Raw genomic sequence first — 22164 nt, 5'->3', positions numbered from 1 at the left:
GTTCACTCACCTGGAAGCTCTTTGAATCCCCTACAACTACTGGGATTTAATGGAGGCTTCCTCATATAGCCATGGTTAATTATCAACTCCATTTCCAGCCCTTCTCCCCTCTCTAGAGAATAGAGGTTGAGGTTGAAAATTCTGAGCTTCTAAGCACGGCTTGGCCTTTCTAGTGACCATCACCCATCCAGGAGCCTCCAGGATCCCACCAACAGTGGCCTCATGAGAACAAAATTTCTCCTAGTGCTCTTATCACTTAGGAATTGACAAGGGTTTCAGGAGCCCTGTGCCAGGCACCAGGGGCAGAGGCCAGTGTATCTATTTTCTATTATCTCCCACCTCCTAACTGTTCTCTCCCCTCCAGTCCCTCAACCCCCTTAGTCATTCCAAACCATTTCCAGATGAATCCTATCAAAGCCCCCTTTAATTATGTCATTATTTTCTCAAAAATCCTTAAGCTTGGGCTTCCCTGGTGGTGCAGTGGTTGAGAATCTGCCTGCTAATGCAGGGGACATGGGTTCGAGCCCCAGTCTGAGAGGATCCCACATGCCGCGGAGCAACTAGGCCCGTGAGCCACAACTACTGAGCCTGTGCGTCTAGAGCCTGTGCTCCGCAACAAGAGAGGCCGCGATAGTGAGAGACCCACGCACCGCGTTGAAGAGTGGCCCCTGCTTGCCACAGCTAGAGAAAGCCCTCGCACAGAAGCGAAGACCCAACACAGCCAAAAATAAATAAATTAAAAAAAAATCCTTAAGCTTCCCCATTGCCATTACTAATAAGGCTCAAACTCTCTTGCTGGATGGTCAGAGCCATGACAGGCTGAGCATCCATGGCTGTTATTACTCTACACAGACTTCAGCTAAACTAGGTCACTGGCATATCCTGTTATTGACTCCCATTCTTTGCCAGTATTATTCCTCTACTTTCCCTAATGGATACACAACAGGATATTTCAGATACAATGAAAATCACCTTAGAGTTCAAAAAGGATACATTTCAGAGACAAAATAAAAATGTTAATAACACTTCCTGGCTTGCAGATTTAAAAAGCACTAGAGTTTAAACTCTCATCAGATTTTTGCTAAATATTCAATTAGCAAGATAATATGTCATATTTCCTATTTGAGTATACTGTTATGTTGATTATAGTCATACAAATTTAGGTTTTATCTCTCCTTCTAGGTAATAACTGAGGGTAAGGACTTGGACATATATAACTTTTTACATTCATCATTTTCCCTACTGGTATGTAACACGTTCAAAATACATATTTTTTTTCTGGATGCATAGATGAATTTAGTAAAAACAATTACCCAGGTTTTCTATGATTGGTTTTTCAAAACTGGTCTTCTATCCTGATACAGTTTTTACGTCCTAAGGCGCAGGAAACTATAATATTTTTATTAGTGTTCATGAACATTCTTCAGGAAATTCCTTTAGCCAAGCATTTGCCCTAAATCATTTTCTTTAGAACAATTATGATATCCATCCATTGTGTGGATTTATAAGTTGCATTCTAAATGGCTTTGTAAAAGGGATACAACTTTTGGACAAATCTCCAAATCATTGTGCCACATTGTTTTGAAATCAGCCTTTCTAAAAGGCAGATACTTATAGATAATTTCAAATGTGTTTCTGCCTTTGGATCACAGAATATTAACCCACAATATACGATTAGACTAATATTAGTGAATACTTTCACACATACAACTGATGGTATTGGGGGCAGGCAGGTATTCGATCAATCAGGGTCATTTGGAGATAATGTTCCAGAGATGACACTCAAATAATTTTACACAGAGATGATTTTCAAATCTATTTTATATTATTCAAATATTAATAAGGAGTCTTGTGCTTGGTCTTTCTTGGGATCTCAGGAAAGGATGGATCTGCCTACAAAAGTCTGGAGAGCTAAGTAGGCTGGCGAGTGTTTCAGAAAGAAAGACACTCATCATCAACTGTTCAGTTGGCATTCGAGACCCAGAGATTCCAGTTGCCGTGAAACGGAGATTCTCTCCTTTGTCCCCAGTGAGCCAGATACCTCTACATGGTGACAGTGTTTTGAAAGGTCATGTCCTTGTTAATTTATACTTCTGGGACCACCAGATTGTAAACTACTTGAGGGCAGGGACCATTTCTTATTTGCCCTGTTGATTCCAACACACAAACACAATGCTGGCACCTAGCAGGCATTTCCGAAATTTTATTGAGAAAACAGATAAATGAGTGAATAAATGAAAGAATGAAGTGAGTGAGAGAGAGGAAGAAAGGGAAAAAGGAAGAGAGGAAAAGATCTGATCTATCCACTGATTATAAGCTTATCTGAAAGGATATAAATGTGAAATAACCACTTAGGGAAATTCCTGTGTGTCCAACTCAGATCACTACATACTTCTGTACGTACTATTCAAATAGATTATTAATTCTAATGAGTAGAGGGAGAGGAGAGGGATTGTGGCAGAGTGAATGCTACCCCTCTCCCCCATAATTATCCCCAAGAGAATGAGGAGCAGTAGTTTCAAGCATCAGCTCTGGGGACAATGTGCCTGGGTTTAGGTGTTTTATTTTCTTCATAGAACTTATAGCTGTTGGAAATTTACCTACTTTCCTGTTTTCTGTTCTTGCACTAGAGTGTCAGCTCCATGTGGGCAGAAATCTGCCTTGTTCACAGTTGTATCCCCAGCACCTAGGAGAGCGTCTTCTCCATAGTAGGGGCTAATAAACATTTGTTGACTGAATGAATGAATGAATGAATGAATAAACAAATGAATTCAAATCTCAGCTCCACCACTTTTAAGCTGTGTGACCTTAGGCAAATAAATTACCCTCTCTGGACCTCAGATTCTCCCACTTTATAGAGTTGTGGCTTGAATGAAATAGCATATGTAAAATGCTAGCAAAGTGCCTTGTACATATATGTATGAGAACTAAGAAAAATTAGCTATTGCTACTAAGAGAAAATTGTCCATCAGTAAGGCAATAAGGTATTCCTTTATGCCTCTTGACCCCTCCGTGAGGAACTAAATCTTGAAGGGGATCACTGTCTCGGGAGGCAGAAATAAAGGACAGAGGACTAGATTTTAAGTTTCAAAAGTCATTCATAAATTTGATAATGGATTTTAGCGACCACGTGAGAGTGAGAACAAAGCTTTTCTGTTCACCATGCCTTTCCTCTACTACTTTCCTAACCAAACCAAACCAAACCAAATCAAACCAAACAAAACAAAACCCTGGTCTGGGAGTTGGAAGAAAATCTAAAGGAAACTTAGATATCGTGTGTCTTTGAGAGAAGGGGCCTGAACGAAATTAGGATATGGAAATATTCTAGAAGTGTGTAGAAACCGAGAGCAACGTCACTTGGGTCTGCCTCCTTTTCCAGGTAGATAGGCCCTGGGTGCTTCCCAAGGTCCACGTGGTGTGAGGCAACAGAAAGAGGAGTGGGCCCCAGACCAGATGCCCTTCCCCAGTGCCTTATGCAACTTCTGTAACCAGACCAGAGTTGGGAGGTCCTGCTAATTGATGGGGATGCCTGACTTGTACCAGATACTTCGCTCCGCATACTTTCAAGGGTGGCCAAATTTGGAGCCAAAATAAAAATGAAGTGTAAAATAAAGTTAAGTTTCTTGCACAGCTGAGCTCATGACAATAGGATAAGGTTATGAAGATGAGGAGGAAAAATCCCACAATGGGTATATGCTATGAATGGGAATAACCAGGAGAGAGGAAAAGGTGATGAGACACAAAAGAGGAAGGCAGTGGCTGAACCCACAGTCAAATCATCGTCCTCACGCCTATGGTCCCTCATGCCTGAAAGCCAATGCCACCTCCAACTCTGACTTTTTTCTCACTAGCTGAGCAACCCTGGTCTCTTTTCACCTCAGTTTCCTTATCTGTAAATGGGGTATTATAATAGTTCCTAGTCTAATTTTTTTTTCTTTTTTTTTTTTTTTGTGGTACGCAGGCCTCTCACTGTTGTGGCCTCTCCCGTTGCGGAGCACAGGCTCCGGACATGCAGGCTCAGGGGCCATGGCTCACGGGCCCAGCCACTCCGCGGCATGTGGGATCTTCCCGGACTGGGGCACGAACCCATGTCCCCTGCATCGTCAGGCGGACTTTCAACCACTGCGCCACCAGGGAAGCCCTAGTCTAATTTGTTTTATGCTCCAATGAAGTGAGGTATAAAAGTTGCTTCTAAAAATATAAATTGCTATGGAGATATTAGGAGTATTTGCTATTCTTCCTACATAAATAAAGACTTCTGTATATGCAAAGGACTATTTTTGCACATGGGGAACTACCTGAGTCACATTTGTGGACACATGCCCAGAAATACAGTTGTAGTTTCAGGAATCTAACCCTAACTTGATTGTTCAATCAGGATCCTTTCCACAAATACATACGTGAGTGGGAGGATCTAGGCAGGATGTGTAAGAAAGTATTCAGAGCATGTTGGTACTTAGATCTATTTCAAGAAGTTAAAGAGAAAGAAATAGATGTATTTCCATTTTATGTGTCTGTTTCTAAAATTGACTTGATCAGTACTTAGGTTACATATATATAAATGCTGGTGACTTTATTTTTCCTGAAATAGACCCTCAGAAAAACCACTGACCATCTGAGGTCATTTTAGGTCAACTTTGCACATCTGTTAAAAGGCGGTATTTTTGCTGTTCCTACTTCTCTGAGACTCTATGAGTTTTCATGAGAATCAGGGCAAGAACACTCACCCAGGTCAGTAGACCCAGGGGAGTAAAGCCTGCTGTGTGTCCTCCCCTGTTCTCTCACTGCAATGCTCTGTGTCACCGTGAGGGATGCTGTTCTTGGTTGGCAGGCTGCTGGGAATATGAGACAATTGCTGCCTCTGAGTGAAGAACACAGTTTTCTCTGGTTTGAGGTTTATACTTAGGGTATTATGGCAACATTCTGGATGAAAGATATGATCAGTATGCAAATCCTCATCACTGCCATTACAAGGCAGTTAGATTTTAACACATTAAAGGGATATTTTGTAATTATACAGAACATGTTTATGTTTACTACATTTTCCTGTCTCAATTTTAAATTAAGCAGACCCATTTTTCATGTGAAATCTACTTGTGTTGAACAATTTAGGAATAGAGAATGCCTCTCTTTATGTTTAGGTGATGTTAAAAAAGTTTTGTGTGTGGGTTTTTTTTTTTCCTGTCTTTACACCATTTGGAAACAGAAAAATGCAATAATCTGCAAGCACAATAGGCCAATACTTTCTATTTTTGTAGTGCCATATAGTTTCTTCTTCTTTCATTAAGATGCTCTGTGTATTTTCTTTTTTGCCTAAAGAATATTTTATAAATAGTGCCTTACTAATTACCCAAATTCAAATGGACTGTACAAAGTATAAATGAGGACAAGGATAGCTCAAACCATAACTAGAAAACCAGTTTTCTGCTCAGTGAGATCAACTGGAAACATGATTCTAGAGAACAGAACTATTTTACTGCCTTTCTGGAATGTTCAACTCAATCTCCTTCCCACTGAAAGCTGGGGCTTGGTTTTCCATCCATAGAGTACAGGGCTGGATAAAATCTCTATTTCCTGCCAATTGTGAGGTGATGGTTTTAGGCTGTGTTTTGTTTGTACAGGAGTATAACTTATCCTTATATTTATGAAGAGACTGTGCATCAAACAGTATGATGTTCTAATACTCCTCTGAACTCAGAGCACCCTATTCATCTCATTCATCAGGCAATTAATTGATCCCATGTTGTATAAGTCTTTTCTTCTAGTTTCGTGTGCCCTGTGGTTTGATTCCTATATTCTTAAACATTTCCTGTTTGCATATATGGTTTCCATCTCCATGAATAGTCTGGGTGTGTCTTCCTCATCTGTCTCTCCATACCTTAGCATTGGTATAAAGCAGGTAAGTGTACACTGATCTGCTTTGCTCATCTGGCCTGGCTGTTGGAAGGAAAGACGAAGCTTCGTGACAACTGCCTACCTGTGAGCATGCCTTCATTCACCACACAGCTTCCATCAATCAGAACAGCAGCGCATGGCAATGAAAGTTTTCCTGGAAGAATAAGAATATCTCTGGGAACCAAGAGACGGGACTCTAGCTTCTGCAAACCTATACAATGGCAAAGTTTACATGACTAGCTGAACTCTTCCTGTTTGTACTTAACAATAAAAACAACTGAGAACTCTTATCAACTTGTTGGCCAAGAACGACCCTTGCATGCTCACCTGCTCCAGCCCCTTTCCACTCAACTGCAGATTCCCAGAGAACCAGGATTAGGGAATTGATACCTGGGCCATGGCGAAGGATTTGCTCAGCAACAAGAGTCCCATCTTGATCTTAGTGCCTGAGACAGCGCTCTGCCCACCGAAGACACTCAGTGGCATTGGTCAATGAAGGAATGCCCCTTTGCTGCTGCTTCCTCTCTGTGGCTGGGTTCCTGACCGTCCTCCCCATTCCCCCCACACCCCGTAGCACAATCTGTTCTTGGATTGGGGCCTAGGTAAACACTCCAGACAACTTCTGCTGCCCAGGAGTGCAGCTACTCCTTGCTGAGAGTCATGGCCACCCCAGCCCAGGCTAACTCAGAGCAAATGCCAAATGTCCAGCCAGCCATCTATAAGCCTTATGCAGGCCTGGGTTCCAGATAACAGATTGAAATGTATGATGCAAGGTCTGTTTGGGATTGTTAGTAGGGGAAATCACAAAGCCTTAAGAAGGCTTACCCAGTAACATTCCAGTAAGTGAAATATGGAGGAGAGAAGGAATTTGAAATAAATCAGACATTGGACAGAAATGGTTCAATCAGGGCTGGGACCAGGGTGAGGCATGCCAGGTACGTAGGGTACAGAATTCAGTGAGGGGCTCACTCAGGCTCCCACAGGTACAGGCCAGCATTCTCATGACCTTGCCTCCTTAAAGTTTGCATCTATGATGCCTTGTTTACCTCACCTTAGCTCCAGTCCTCAGTTTAAGGAGCAAAAACTTTTTCTCCTTGACCAATAAAACAAATGAGACTGACTCCACTCTGAATACCAGGATGCTGACGATGGCAGAACCCATCACTTACCTTTGCCTTTTACAGTGATTGTAACCTGGACTTTGTTGCGATCCTTCACAAGGTTGTGCAGCTTAACTGATTGCTACAAATTCAAAGTCAGTGTTTAAATATCTAATATTTCCATATCCGGAAAACCACCTGATCTGAATACAGTAAATGCTGAACCTACTGTCACAGCCAAACTGGCTCTGGGGAAAGACTCAAGTCTACTTTCCATGTTCCTGTTCCCCTGCCTCAACCTTTACTTCACTCAACTCCCTACTTACAGCAGCAGATATGCTCATTAGTTTAATGTTATTTCAATCCCAAGAAAAATGATGCACAGTCACTGCCACATGGACTCAAGCCAAGGAACCGAGACTTCCCTTCTTGAGGATGCATGATTAGACTGAAGAAAAGCAACGTGACCACTCCCGTTCTCTGTGCCTCTGTTGCCCTGTCTGTAGAAAGCAAAGCTGAGTATGAATGGTAAGTGGCTTTCCATTGTAAGAGCCTGTGAATATTTAGGTTGTATCTTGATCGTAAGTGGAACAACCATCGCCTCCTTTATGAACTGGTGGGTTTTCACATTGGATAATTCTACAGACTGGAGTCATGCTGCTCCGTTTGGAATCCTGGTGCTACCACTTACGAGTTATTTAGCCTGTATAACTCCCTTTTCCTCATCCAGAGGTGGAGATAATAGCAGTATCTATTTTATACGGTTGTTTTAAGTTACTTAAGGCTTATCTTATTTTACTTAACCCTTTGGATAGTACTCATTACTATAGTAAGAGCTCAGTGAGTGTCGATGATTAATAAGAAAGTTGTTGTTAAAAAACAAAACAGGGCTTCCCTGGTGGCGCAGTGGTTGAGAGTCCGCCTGCCGATGCAGGGGACACGGGTTCGTGCCCCGGTCCGGGAAGATCCCACATGCTGCGGAGCGGCTGGGCCCGTGAGCCATGGCCACTGAGCCTGCGTGTCTGGAGCCTGTGCTCCACAACGGGAGAGACCACGACAGTGAGAGGCCCGCATACCGCAAAACAAAAACAAAACAAAACAGTTGTCTGAGTACATCAGCTGGAAAAATTCACTTGAGGTGGAATTCACCGAGATATGACCCTGACAAAGCAGAGGAAATGGAAGCACCCTGGAGAAGTGGAGGAAGCATCTGCTAGAATGACTTAGGGGACAGGAAAACAGAGGTGAGAAGGGATGTGGTCCACAGAGTTCTCTAAACTGACTGTCAGGGGTGCCACGAGCCAGAGGGAGTACAATGCTGGACCAGCTGAGGCATCCCTGGAAAGCACTGCCCCTCTCTGTATGGATGTCAGTTACTCAGATAACTCTAAGTAGAAGAGGTCTGAATACTGTCAACAGTGCTTAGACAAAGCTTAACATAATTCAAATGTAAAACTTCTTTTTAGATGTTAAATTATTTTTATCTCTTTTGTTGATGATGTTTAATGTTATAAATCTCATCAGGCTTAGACAAGCATTCCACACAGTTATGCATCTTTCCTCTCGAGAGAACACAATGAGTTCAGTGTTAATATTTATATAGAACTATTTATTATTTACTTCAGTTTTGCATGAAAAGCTAAACTTCAATCATTTGGACCAGTTGAGTGGAAGAAGTGATGTTGGGCACATATTCGTTGCCCTAATTTGACTTCTTGAGGCTCGCCTGTTGGGGCATTCTTTTTAATGATGGGTGACAGTGAGAAAGCAGTTTGGTAGCAAGAGCACTGGATTCAGTCAGGATTCCTGTGTGGTGGGTCAGGCTTACCCACTAACTAGCCAGATACCCACACATAAGACATTTCACTTTATAAGTTAGCCATTTCCTTTGCAAACAGACAACATTGAATTGGATTATTCTCAACTTCCCTTCAAGCTCTAAAATGACATGATTTATTTTGCATATCAGAGATTTATTCAAAACCCCCAAGAAGAAATACCCAGAGTATAACAAATGACTCAAATTATTATTTTTAAACAGTTTAGAACTTTATTCAGTCACCATGTGCCAGGTGCTATTTTAGGCACTTGGAATGTATGGCTTGATTTTTTTTTTTTTTTTTTTTTTTTTGCAGTATGCGGGCCTCTCACCGCAGTGGCTTCTTCTGTTGTGGAGCGCAGGCTCCGGACACACAGGCTCAGCGGCCATGGCTCACGGGGCCAGCCGCTCCGCGGCATGTGGGATCCTCCCGGACCGCGGCACGAACCCGTGTCCCCTGCATCGGCAGGCGGACTCTCAACCACTGCGCCACCAGGGAAGCCCGGCTTGAATTTTTTTTAATCCTCAAAATAATCCTATGATGAAAATGCTATTTCCTCCAAAGTACATATAGCAAAACAAAAACAATAAAACAAACAAACAAAAAAAAAACAGGGGCTTGAAAATGTTAAAGTAACTTGCCCACAATCATTTACTTACTAAGTATTAAAGTCAAAATAAAACCAGGTTCATCTGACTCTAAAGCCTTTTCTGCTGAGGAATATGTTCTCTGAAAGTGCTTGGAAGCAGCTTTTGCCCTTTAAGAAGATAAACATGCTTCCTTACAAATTTCTTTGAGTTATTTTCTTGCTTAGCAAACTCTCTTCGTCAATGTCATACAATTTCAACTTAGCTTAAAAGGATGATAACACATTTGGAAATGGTGAAGTATGAGTTAATAGTGCTTGACCATAATTCTCAAAACTCATGATGGCATAAAGCTGGATTTGTTTATCAGGCTTAGCATTCTGCATAAACTGCCATGCTTCTGTGCCTTCACTCGAGCTATTCCCTAGGATGTTTACCCCTGTTTTCTACTAGCCAACTCTTTCTAATCCTTCACATAAAGCCCTGCTCAAATGTCATCTCCTCTCCATAAGTCCTTAACACCCCCAGGAAGAATTAATTGTCCTGCTCACTGTGTTTCCACCTGTATTAGTGTATAGATCCCATTCCATTAGAGCTATCTGTTTTCTTGTCAGGTCTCTCCTCTAAGTCAGGAGGTTCAAAGATGGGACTATGTATTTATCTGTATCCCCTGTGGTGTATCACGTAGTAGATCCTCAGCAAATATTTATTTAATTGAACTGAATTATTCTACTTCTCCCAGCAACACTACAGTAGGATAATATAAGCATCCTCTTTGAGATAATGTACTCAGAAATTCTACAAACACAGGTTTCTATGACAACCAACCAGCTAGGAGAAAGCCAGCTCTGTGATGCTTGCCATGATTTCGAAGCTCGCTGCCTGATTTTCATTAGGCCCCCTCTGGTTTCTCCAGTCCCTGTTCGGTGGGACCAGGATCCGTTTCCAAGGCTAATTTGCATGCTGTTATTATTTGGCATCTGTTGCTGTGTGTCCTTGTGTTTGCTCTGGCTGGATTTCCTCCAGAGATGAGTAATGTGGGTATTAACTCAGGTGTCTCTTGAGCCCAGCTCAGTCCTGAATGAGGCCAGATACTCTCCGTGCTATTGCCAGCAGCCGCCCGTGGAGCCAGTACAGTTCAATGGAAATGCAATTGAGTGCCAAGGTTTGCGCTCATACCTGCAACAAACGTGGTAGAAAGGGACTGCACTGCAACGGGGTGCTTCTTGGCTTAGGCAAGGTTAACCTCTCTGTGCGACATGATTTGGGGCTAGAGTAGATGCATGAAGATGTCTTATCCCACTTCTGCCAACACTTCCCCTCTTGCAATTCTCAAAAGCATGTATTTATTTAACATGATTTGGAGATGGCAGTAGATGTTCTTTCTTCCCTTCCTCCCAGCCCTCCTCCCCAAATCTGCTTTTTGTTATAAAATTATTGAAACCTCATCTACTGCCACAGGAAGCTCACAGGTTACTTTGAGATTTTGCTCAATGGGACAGCGACTTGACTTGGAGTCAGGAAACCTGGGACTAAGGTCTGCAGCTGCCGTTCCTGGGTGAGTGTGAGCAAGTCACTTTACATCCCTGAGTGCCCCTGTACCTCCCTCTCAGGTGATGGGGGGATATATCATATGTGTATCATTTCACAGTTTGCCAAGCCTCATACAAGCACATTCATTATAAATGTCAGAGTCCATTGCAAATTGTAGTGCTAAACAGACATTAATTGTTGAGGACTTGTGATTTAAACTGCAAGGATACAGTTTCAGGAAACTGGCCCATTTTGCATAGTGTTACAAGATGCCTTGCAGGTTGGCTCAGATGAGCTTTTATTAACAAATGCTAACTGCTAATGGAATTAGTGTCGTCATTTCAAAGAAGTCTTTTGCAATATTGCCATCAAGTCTGAAATTCTCATGCCACTCATTATTTTGAGTAAAGGCATTCAGGGATTCTTTAAGGTGTAGAATCTGCATGTTTAAATCCCATTAAGGACTTTAAAATAAATATTAAGGAAATTACAAATAAAAAAAAAAGAATATCCAGTTTTGGAAGAGGAAAACTTTGTAAGCAAAACAAGAAACCCAGAAGCCATAAAGAAAAAGAAACATATTTAACTAGACATCTTTTATAAATCTAGCAAAAGTCAAGGTCAAGAGAAAAAAGACTAAAAAATAAAACTTTTTCACCTATATGATGGATATAAACAGACAGTAAACAAAAGTGCAAATCTCTTTTAGACAAAGGAAAGTGTGTGTCTAATCTCACGAGCAATCAGGGAAATGTAAATTAAAACATCAATGAGATGCAATTAAAAAAAAGTATTAGATTGAAATTTTTAAATGTCGAGCTATAACACCTAATGCTGGTGTGGATCTGGGAAAATGAATATTCTCATATGTTGCTGATAGGAGAATGAATTATTTCATTTGGGGAAAATAATATTACAGTATTTATTAATATCCAAAACATACATATCTTTTGATTCAGCAACCTGGTTTTGATTGTTTTGCTGAAAAAAGGGTTGCAAACACTAATATGTAAGGCTACCCTATATTGTAGTTATGTTTAATTCAACATATTTGTGGTGGCAAAAATCGGAGAAGAAACCCCTTATTTTCCATAAAGAGGAGAATGTTTGAATAAATTATGGTATACTATGGAATATCACATCATTATTTTTAAACATGATTTAGAATTATTTGTTTATAATGGTCGATGGCCATTATATATATTGTAAAGTGAAAAATGCAAGTTCCAGATTAACACACATAGGACAATTCTGTTTTGATAAAACAAATTAATAAATCTCCATATAAACTTGTACTTCTGTGCATCTGATAGAGTAAAAAGAGTGAAAAATACATTCAGCTGGTGATGACATTAATAAATAAATAAATTGATATATTTTGGATCTTGGTGCTTGAATTTACCTTTGGTGTGCTCCTCTGTAACAACAGCTGTTAATTAAGCCTTTAGAATGCATAACAATCACCTGTTATGAAACTGTTAAAAAGTGTAAATTCCTCTTATACTCTGGATATTTTGATTTAATAGGTAAGAGTTTAGGAACTCAGGAATCTCAAGTAATTTTCTAACTGGAACATTGCCCTCTGGCCTATAGAATCAAACCTAACTTTTTCTACAACACTTCCCCTACTCCTCCACAGGAATTTCTAAATTTATTTGGGGTTTCCTTAAAGAAAGGTATACATGAGTTCCAAGTGAAGACATGGGCATTGTAAAGGAATTTTAAAAGAGAGACTGAAATTTGTCATAAAGATACAGATGGATACTGTGTAGGACAGAGACAATATCTAAGTCAAGGGAAATAGGTGGAAACATGCTAGGGGAGCATAATGTATCAAAGAGTAGCACCACATTTCCTTGGGACAAATTGACTGCAAGTAACAGAAACTTGTTAAGCTGCTTTAAGCAGAGGATGAGAACTTATGAGGACGTAGGGATGTCTTAGGAAGGAACCGCAGGGTGGGAATGACAGCCAAGTGTCCCAAGGAAGTTTCCTGAACAGGAACAGAAACCGCTGTGAGGAACAGGTGACTCTGTCTCTGCTGGACTGTGTACTGCTCACCTCTCTGTCTCACTGTGTATTTGGTTCACTCTTTTCCTCTCTTTCTCTGCAGAAGTTTTTTTTTTTTCTTTGCTTGTCCATACACAGGGATCAAGAGTGGCCACCCTGGTCCTAGCTATACGTCATTTTTCAGATCATTTTCCTAACAGAGTATGACCAGCAGCTTCAAGGCTTTATTCCAGGATCTCAGGCAAAAAGATATGTTGCCATCATGCCTGTTGATGGATTGGCTTCCACTGGTCGGGTGCCCCCTGTTCCAACTAGCTGTGCCAGTGGAAGGAGAAAGCCGCATGGAACAAACCAGCTGTGTGGGCTGTCAGCTCTGGGCTCTGGGTACACCCAGTTTTCAGAGAAGAGGAGTAGGGATGGAGCACTGGCCCCAGAATATGTGTATTTCGTTCCATACTTGTCTGAGAATAGGAAGCTGGGAAGAGTAACCCAAGTTCCTGGGTCCAGCCCCCCAGTAAAGTCCATCTGTACTTCATGTTCTTGAGTTTCGTGAGCTACTGGTGCATATTTATAATCCATATCCCTTTTATGATTAAGGGAGTTTAAACAGGTTTCTATTATTTGTCCACATCCTGTCTGAGTAGTCTATGTGGCTAGTTAGTCCAAAATTAATAGGGTCCTGTAGGAATTGACTCCAGTCTCCAAAATGTGCTCCCACATTCCCAGTGGCCAGAAAGTTTCTTATTAGTGTTTTAAAGTTTCCAAGAGCCCTTTTTTCATGCCTTATTGGTGGCCCTGGCAAAATGATAGAACCCTAAAAAGGTGGGACCTAAAGAAACAGAGTTTAACCACCACTATTTACAGCTGAGGAAAGTGAGTCCAGGGAGGAGAAAAGAGATCCCAGAGCCACACAATAAATGAGTCAGTGGTGGTTAAAAGCCCTGTCCTGGGATGTTCCTGTGCTACTTCCTTGTTCAAGTTATCCCTCCTCCCTTCAGTCTCTGTGCCTCCTCCCATCTTTCCATAATCTACTTTCCCCACTCCAAAAACAGTAATAAAAACAGCAACAGCCATAACAGTAACAAAAGGTAACATTTGATGAGTGCCTACTATGTACCAGGAACACAAGTAATTCAGATGCATTGTTTCATTTACTTTTCTTGACTATAACATTGAACACAAACACACACATCTTACAAATAAGGAAGGTGACCATTAAAGTGTCAAGTAACAAATAGTGTCAAGTAACACAAATAGGAGTAGTGAGCGGGGAATTTTAACTTGACTAGATAAGATCTCCCTGCCAAAGTCCTCAGAGCATTCTGTATTTTTCCTCAGAACCCTGAGATGGTTTGTGATGATATACTCAGGTGATTGTGTGTCTATGTTTTCCCAATAGAGGGAAACACATGGGAGAAGACCTGTATTCACTGATGTTTGACATCAGCCAGAAAGCATACGAGTGGCTCATAGGTATCAAATTAGTTATTCTATTAAAGCAAAGATTTCTCAAAACCCAGGAACTAGAAATTTGATTTGGAGGCTTCACATTACATACCTCTATCAAATGACAAATGTAAAAGTTTGGGACACTATAATTTCTTTCCTATTGTGGCCGAGCAGAAAGTGCCAGATTTTTTATTGTCCTGGTGTTTATTTTCCTCCTTTTGTTCCAATGCTCAGAGTTCACCAGAAGGACAGTCACTCTGCCCCCTGACTTGGCAGCCAGACAGAAAGGAATTGTCACCATCAGAGGCAGGTTACTGATCATTGTTAATATTTTTGTGATTTAAATTTGTTCATGAAAAAACGCACTAGGCACTCATCTTTTTAAAAAAAGAAAAAGCCAAAAAACCAAAACAAATAAATAAATAAAACAAAGCCCTTCTAGTCCTCACTCTCTAGCTCAAAGTGTCTCCATTGATTTAACTTTTCATTTTTAGGTCCTGTTTTCTAACTCTTTAAATATATATTGCCTTTCTTTCATTTCTCATCAAACACTCCATAGCTCAAAATTTGTAGCATCTAAAACCAGACAAAAAGCCAATCTTAGATCTAATATTTGCTGAGTGACTGAAATAGAGTAAAAATAAAAGATCTCTTTCAGTTGGGCTTGTTTAAAAGCCTCCACATCTGACATGGGTCCAGACTTTACTCTGCTGATAGCTAGAATTCATCTCTCCTCTCACATGTAGGTTTGACTTTCTTCCCCAGCTATGTGCTACTTTGAAAAGTGCTTTCTGCTAAGGAAATATTTCACATGCAATAGAATTTCATTTATGAGGAGCCAGAAGCCCTGACTCTCTCACAAACCCACTTTATGACCTGAACAAACTCCCTTGTTTGTTTCCCCTGGAAATCTTAGTTTCCTCTTCTCTAGATGAAGGATGAAGTTTGAGAAAACTAGGTGATTTCAACAGTTCAATAGAGTTGACAGGTGGATACAAGTACCATTGGTCCCTGTGTCTAAAAAGCCAATTTCACAGTCAAGTTTTCAAAAATATACAACAAATTCTGTGAGACACCCTTTGGATGTTGCCTCATAATTTAGCCTGATGCATCTTAAGCCAAGTAGTAGAACATTTTCTAGAAAGATGCTGTGGGAAAATGAGATTCAGAAGGGCTGTGGTAAGTAATATTCAGCTAGATTCCACTTCTGAATGTGTTGCTATACCATTTATAAGACTGATTTTCTTTAAAAGGAGGATTTTAAATGGCTATAAGATGAACAGCGATGGTAAGAGAGATGGATAGGTACTATGCTGTCATCATTAATCCATCACTGTTTTCTTTCCCACCATGCTCAGACACAGCCTCAGAGTCCTTCTAAACATTGTATTCAGTGCAGCCATCAGTTGATAATCAGAGTTTGCAAAGATGTTTAAATCTACCTGGTATTCCTGAAACCCTCCTCCTGAGGTCCTGTATTTAGTAAGCCCTTGCTTTTTCTTTTGTTATGACTTATGTTTACCAAAGCAACTCTTTGCTCTCAGTGGAAAGGCCATAGGTTTGGCTTCTTGTACAGGCAGAAGCTAAATAGAACCCAACTATGATTTCTGTTCTTACCTGTCGCAAATCATACACACTTAAGACAATGGAGAGAACAGATGATGATGGCCACTGAGTATTCGATGTAACCTTGAGACAGCCACAAAGTGAGGATAAAGGCTTGAAACACGTAGCATAGATTTAAAACCTATGGGAATCTGTCCCTCACACTGGGAAGGGATTTGAATTTAAAACAAGTGATTATTGAAAAGGACCAGTTAGAACTCCTGGTATAAAAAATATATATTTATTGAAATAATAATAAAAAAGAAAACCTCAATAGACAGGAAAAGCATAAACTAAAGTCAGCAGGAATAACAAAAAAAAGTTGCACAAAACACAGACTTTTGTCTACATCAAAGTATCCATTTGTTTAAGATTTCTCTGAGTACTAGAAAGAAAAAAGGAAAAAACAGGAGTTTATTTTCAAAAATAAATGAAAACAGTTACCTGTTTAACAAGCAGCTTCCACATGGGTTGGATTTCAACCTCAATGGCATTTGACCCCCACACATCTTCTGTAGGAGATTGATCATCTGTTACTGTCACAGCTACATGCTCATATTAATAAGTGAGTACAGGCCACACTAAGCAGAAATCCCTTCTCTACCCTTTAAGGACTTTGTGTCTTCAATCAAAAATTAACGTGCCAATCTCAAAATACTAATATATTTTTAAATGAAAGTTAGTACGTGATGGACAAAGTTGTTTTTCTGGTTAAAATATATCTTAAGTACAGTACAACTCAAGAATCAAAATGAAATTAGAAAGGCATTTTGAGATTTTTTTAAAAAAATAAATTGATTATATTCTAAGAGCAGCTAAAAAGACACAGATATGAAGATATTCCTAGAATTCTCAGGCATTCTAGACTGCCCTTGATGTTGGAGATCATGTCTATCTTACTTTGGTATCTCCAACACCTAGGACAGGTCCTTAGCATATAAACTCAATGAATACATGAAGGAATGAGCCAATGAAGTAGAAGATGGTATATGGTCTTCACGGCTAACACCTTGTAAATCCACACATATGTACATTACAATAAGAAGCCAGGCCTCAAGGAGGGATAAATTAAGAGGTTGGGATTAACATATGCACACTATTATATATAAAATAGAAAATCAGTGAGGATCTATTGCATAGCACAGGGAACTCTACTCAATACTCTGTAATAACCTATATGGGAAAAGAATCTGAAAAAGAATAGATATATGTACATGTATAACTAAATCACTTTGCTGTATGCCTGAAACTAACACAACATTGTACATAAACTATACTCCGATATAAAATAAAAATTAAAAAAAGAAGCCTTCGTGTTTGCATAGCAATTTACAATTTACAAAGTTCTTACAAAAGATTCTCTCATTTGATCATCACAATAGTCCAAAGGATGTGGTACATGTATACAATGAATGTTACTCAGCCATTAAAAAAGAATGAAATAATGCCATTTGCAGCAATACGGATGGACCTCCATGAGATCTGAGAGTGCTGTCTCACTGGCTTGAAGTCCTCAGAATGTCCGTCAAATAAACATAATTCTCAACTTTTAGGTTGTGCATTCTTTTTTCAGTTGACAGCCATGTTTGAATCACAGACAGGCATGCCCCTTGCTGCTTCATCTATTCCACTGTCTCTTGCCAAATAGTATTGCATGTTTAGGGAATTGAGTACTCATCTCAATCTCAGCACAAGCCAAGCAGAATTTTCAGGGACAGTGACCAATGGCTGAGCAACCAGAAGGAATATGAGGTTTGAAGCTGGGTCACATGAGCAAAGTTCCAAGGAACAAAGGAGATGACATGCCCTGACTTTAAAAATCTGATGAGCTGGCAGGGGAAAAAGAAGCCCTAGAATTATTCCAGGTGGCCTCACAAAACTAAATAGTCAGAATGAAATTAAGTAGACTTGCCCAATATTCAGAACCATTCATTAGGGGAAGAATTGCTTCAGACGTAGAAGGTCCCTCTCCAAAGAGATTGAAGGATTTCTTAACAGGGGAAGTTATGAAGGGCATTTCTGCACTGGCTATGAGCTGTGCTTAAAGGAGCACTGAGATTTCTTGCAACCATGAGATATTAGTAAACCTGCTAGAAGGTATTTCTGAAAAACCAAGCATGAATGACTAGGAATATTTTCTTTGGCGATGGTCTCTATCTCTTTTCAATTTGATGAGTTGTTCATTCATTCATCCATTTATCAATTTATTCACCAAATAATTGTTAAGAATATGTTTTCTGCTAGGCCCTTTAGGCTCCAGATGGTGAAGACTAGGCTGGGGGTCCTCAAAGAGGCAGGAGGAGCATGTCAGAATCACTGGTGAGCATCTTCAAACTGCATGTGACCGCTCAGCCTCCATTCTGATAAGCCACCCATAGAGTCCTTGGCAGGGAGGGAGGCCTGTAGTTTTCCAAACAGTTAATACTAAGCCTGAGGATTCTGGCATGACCCATTTCCATGAACTGTGGAATTTTTAGGGAGTGGGTTTATTAGAGTTTGAAAAAAGTGCCCAGGTAATTTTGCTAGCTAATCCCTCACTCCCCTAACATACCCACCTTCTAAAGGAAGGGGGAGCTAAGAAATTCACAGAAGCATAGAAACGGTACCCAATTGCTGGGATTTGGGTATGGTTGTAGAGTATAACACGTATGTTGGTCTTAGAGGCTTCGCATTAAAAAATAATAATAATAACAAGATAGGCATGTTTTGAGAAACTGCTTTCAGGGAAAAAAATCCCTATTTTAGCAGTACTTAAACCTGTTTCTATACTTTATAATTTGCACAGAGAGTATCCATTTTACAAATGACAAAAGTGATTTTCTTTTTTCAAGTTAGTTCTTATCTGTGCCCTATTTCTTTCATTTCCTAAAGCACATTTTCAGATAACCTCAAGTTCTTGCAGGGTTTCATGCCCTATATGTGAGCTAAGTGAGGTGCTTCTCATCAGCTTTTTGGGGAAATTGCCTGGAGCATCCCCAGGCATGAAGATCCAGAAAACAGAGGACCAGGAGGGCATCTTGGGGGAGGTGGAGATGGAGAAATCCCAGGATCTCCAGAGAGACCCAGGACCTAGGCTTACTCGTGCTGCCATAAGGTTTTGCTCTGAAACAAGGCCTAAGAGTTAAGTGATTTTATACTTTCAGTGGACTCAGAGCCGTAGAACCATGGGTTGTATTTTTACATAAATCATTGACTTCTAACCAAATGTTAAGATTTGAGACAATCTCATTGGATTGCAGAAGAATGAGTAAAGCCTGTCTCTTCTACTCCAACCAAACCTTCCTTGCTCTTTCTCAAAGAACTGATCTGATGGGTGAGTATCTATATGTGGGCTGTAGTCTAAGGATGGAGCTTTCCAAGGGGAAAAGGTCATGGTCTATAGGCACAATTTCTTTTCTGACTTTTGCTTCCCACAAGACCTGAGGAGTAAGAGAAAAGGGTTTCGTAGCAGCCCTAAATCTCTTTCTCTCTCCCCTGCCTTCCTCTTGCTTCTTTTTTCTCTCTCTTCTCCTGGAACAGCTTCCACCAGCTTTGAGCTGAAACATTGATGGCAAATCCACCCTCTTTTGCTGCTGTCACTCAGATTTCTTTCGTCTGGTACCAACAGGCATGACTTTTTTCTCAGTGGTGTGTCAAGTGTTGAGAATTAAGTTTGGTCCTGCAGAATCACCAAGCCAGTTATGAGTACCACTTTCACAGCTCCACATTCAGCAGTGTCACACTGAAATCAGCCATGGTTGGAGTATTCCCATTACAGAGATTAGCAAAGCTTAGCCATCAAATTTTTTTTCTTCCAGAGCTCTGGGTTACCAACAAGGCAATTGTTCTGGAGCTAACCCCTGATTAGGACGTGCCTGGATCTCTACTGCCAGAAAGTTCTCCTTCAGGAGGCTAAATAAAGGAGGCAAAGGTAAATAAGCTAAATAAAGGTGGGCTAAGTGAAAAGATGAAGGGTCACTCAACTTAAAAACTGTCCTAATAGGAAGATAGCTTGGATGAATGAGGGATGAGGTAAGTGTGTATTTTCCATAGGGCCATGTGTCCCTGCGGTAAGAGAATTACCCCAGGTGTCTATGGACCTGTCTGGGACAGGCACTAAGATGGGAAGTTGTGTTCAGTTCATGAATGAATGAAGGTAGGGGCAGGGAACCTCCTGGAATAATTTTCCTGCTTTCTTCCTGATGCCCTCTGGCAATTTCTCTCCAGAGTAAAATTATCACAGCTGATGTCTTGATTTGCTTTTTGCTACCAAAAAGTGATAACTATGAACATCTGTGCATTTTCTCTCTTTGCCTTGCTGTTATGAAGCCTGAAAGAGGAAGTTGTATTTAGATTTTGTGGCTTTTCATGATCAGAGATTTTTGTGTATCCCTCTTCCTTTATTTCTTTTATTGGGTCCTTGCTTTTCATGCAAGCAAGCTCAAATTCATTTAGGAAATTGATAAGCTATCATTCAATCAATCACAATTAATTTTTGAAAAAAGCATTTAGTCTTACATTGAAAAATAAAAGGGAAGGGCTTCCCTGGTGGCGCAGTGGTTGAGAGTCCGCCTGCCGATGCAGGGGGCACGGGTTCGTGCCCCGGTCTGGGAAGATCCCACATCCCACATGCCGTGGAGCGGCTGGGCCTGTGAGCCATGGCTGCTGAGCCTGCGCGTCCGGAGCCTGTGCTCCGCAGCGGGAGAGGCCACAGCAGTGAGAGGCCCGCGTACCGCAAAAAAAAAATAAAAAAATAAAAGGGAAAATTGGTGGGGAAGGGGGGGAATGCTCCATATTCTACTTGCTTTCTTTATTCTCCAAAGAGAAAAACCCACAAAATAAAATGTGACTCTAGTTTCTAAGTAGATTGTCTCCTCTAGTCTTCATATTTGGGAAACTATATTCTGTGTCTTGCTTATTAGATTGTCAAGTTCTTTATTGTGTGGACCAGATTTAAATTTAATTATGTATGATGTTTACTAAAGATTGGTACTTGATAAATAAGGACAAACATGAGGTAGCTACACGGATGGGAAATCTTTCCTGTGGAAACAGTTTCCTAGGTAGAGTATATCTATATTTATCAAATAGATTTCCTAAGTAAATCAATCCTTTAAATGTCCTGTGCTTAATGCAATTAAAGTAAAACGTTTTTAATGACTTTGAAAATTTTTGTATTTCAGTGTTTTAAGCATTGTATCTGAAATCTTATATAATGATACCATCTCTAAGGCACTTTGTAATATTATCATAATCTAGATGCCTGGTTCATTTTGCATAGCATTCAGACAGAGGGAAGACTTGAAAACAATAACAGATCAGTAGCTCACAAGCTTGGTGTGAATACAAATTATGGGGGTGCTTGCTAAAAATGCAGTTTCTTTTCTTACCACTACCCCAGCTTCTACCTACTAAATCAGAATTATGGAGGAGAACCCAAGAACCTGTATTTTAAGTATGAGATTGCTTCTTAGATTGAGAATTTTTGTTTCTGACTAACTGTGAAGATGGTCAGGAAGATCCTTTTTCTTGTCCCTAAAACTGGGCAAGAAATGAAGGTGATTATTAAGATTCCTGGGAAGGCTTGCAATGGTTTACTTTCAGAGTCACCAGGATTCGCCATTTCAAATTACAGATGAGGGAAGCAGGGACTCTAGGTCACTGTGAGTTAACAAGGAACCTAAGAATTTCCCCTGCTACTATTATACTATGATTTTCTAATCTTTGGCGTCTATAGATCTCATTCTCATAATTGTACCACTATTCTTTGTCTCTCTTTCCTTCCAGTCAATGTCTCTGAGACGATGACTAAGTCTTATTTATCCTTAGATCCCTTGCGAAACGCCTGGCATATTAGAGTTTAGTTCACAGATCAATGAATGCATTTACTTATTCATTCCTTCCACACATATCTATTGAGCTTCTACCATGAATCAGGCACTGTTCTAGGTTCTGTAAATAACAGTGGTGAATGACACAATTAACTGAGCAAACAAAATCCTTCTCTCCAGGGCTGGTTCTCCATAGTCAAATGCAATCATATTGTCTTTCTGTCTCTCAGAGGATTTGGAGGATTAAGATGTTGATGTTTATGAAATGACTCAAGACTTTTTGAGGAAAAAAAAAGACAACAGAGAGAATACTGTTCTATAATCCTGAGAGAAAAGATCAAATGTTATTTGCTTG

At 40.3% G+C, this 22164-nt stretch overlaps 1 pseudogene across 1 annotated transcript in view; it reads right to left on the bottom strand.

The window, feature by feature from the left end:
* The window catches only part of LOC307053709 (putative cation-transporting ATPase 13A5), a 104941-nt pseudogene that overhangs the window by 64946 nt on the left and 17831 nt on the right, over window positions 1-22164 (bottom strand). The window contains exons 10-13 of the transcript in view: window positions 16444-16508; window positions 16012-16141; window positions 7065-7137; window positions 5978-6106 (exon numbers count right to left, since the gene is read on the bottom strand). The product of the transcript in view is annotated as a putative cation-transporting ATPase 13A5 (transcript). The remainder of the gene's footprint in view (window positions 1-5977; window positions 6107-7064; window positions 7138-16011; window positions 16142-16443; window positions 16509-22164) is intronic.

Source organism: Hyperoodon ampullatus (genome assembly GCF_949752795.1).
Source record: "Hyperoodon ampullatus genome assembly, chromosome: 5".
In the NCBI taxonomy this organism is placed as follows: Eukaryota; Metazoa; Chordata; class Mammalia; order Artiodactyla; family Ziphiidae; genus Hyperoodon; species Hyperoodon ampullatus.
This window is presented reverse-complemented; position numbering and strand designations above follow the sequence as displayed.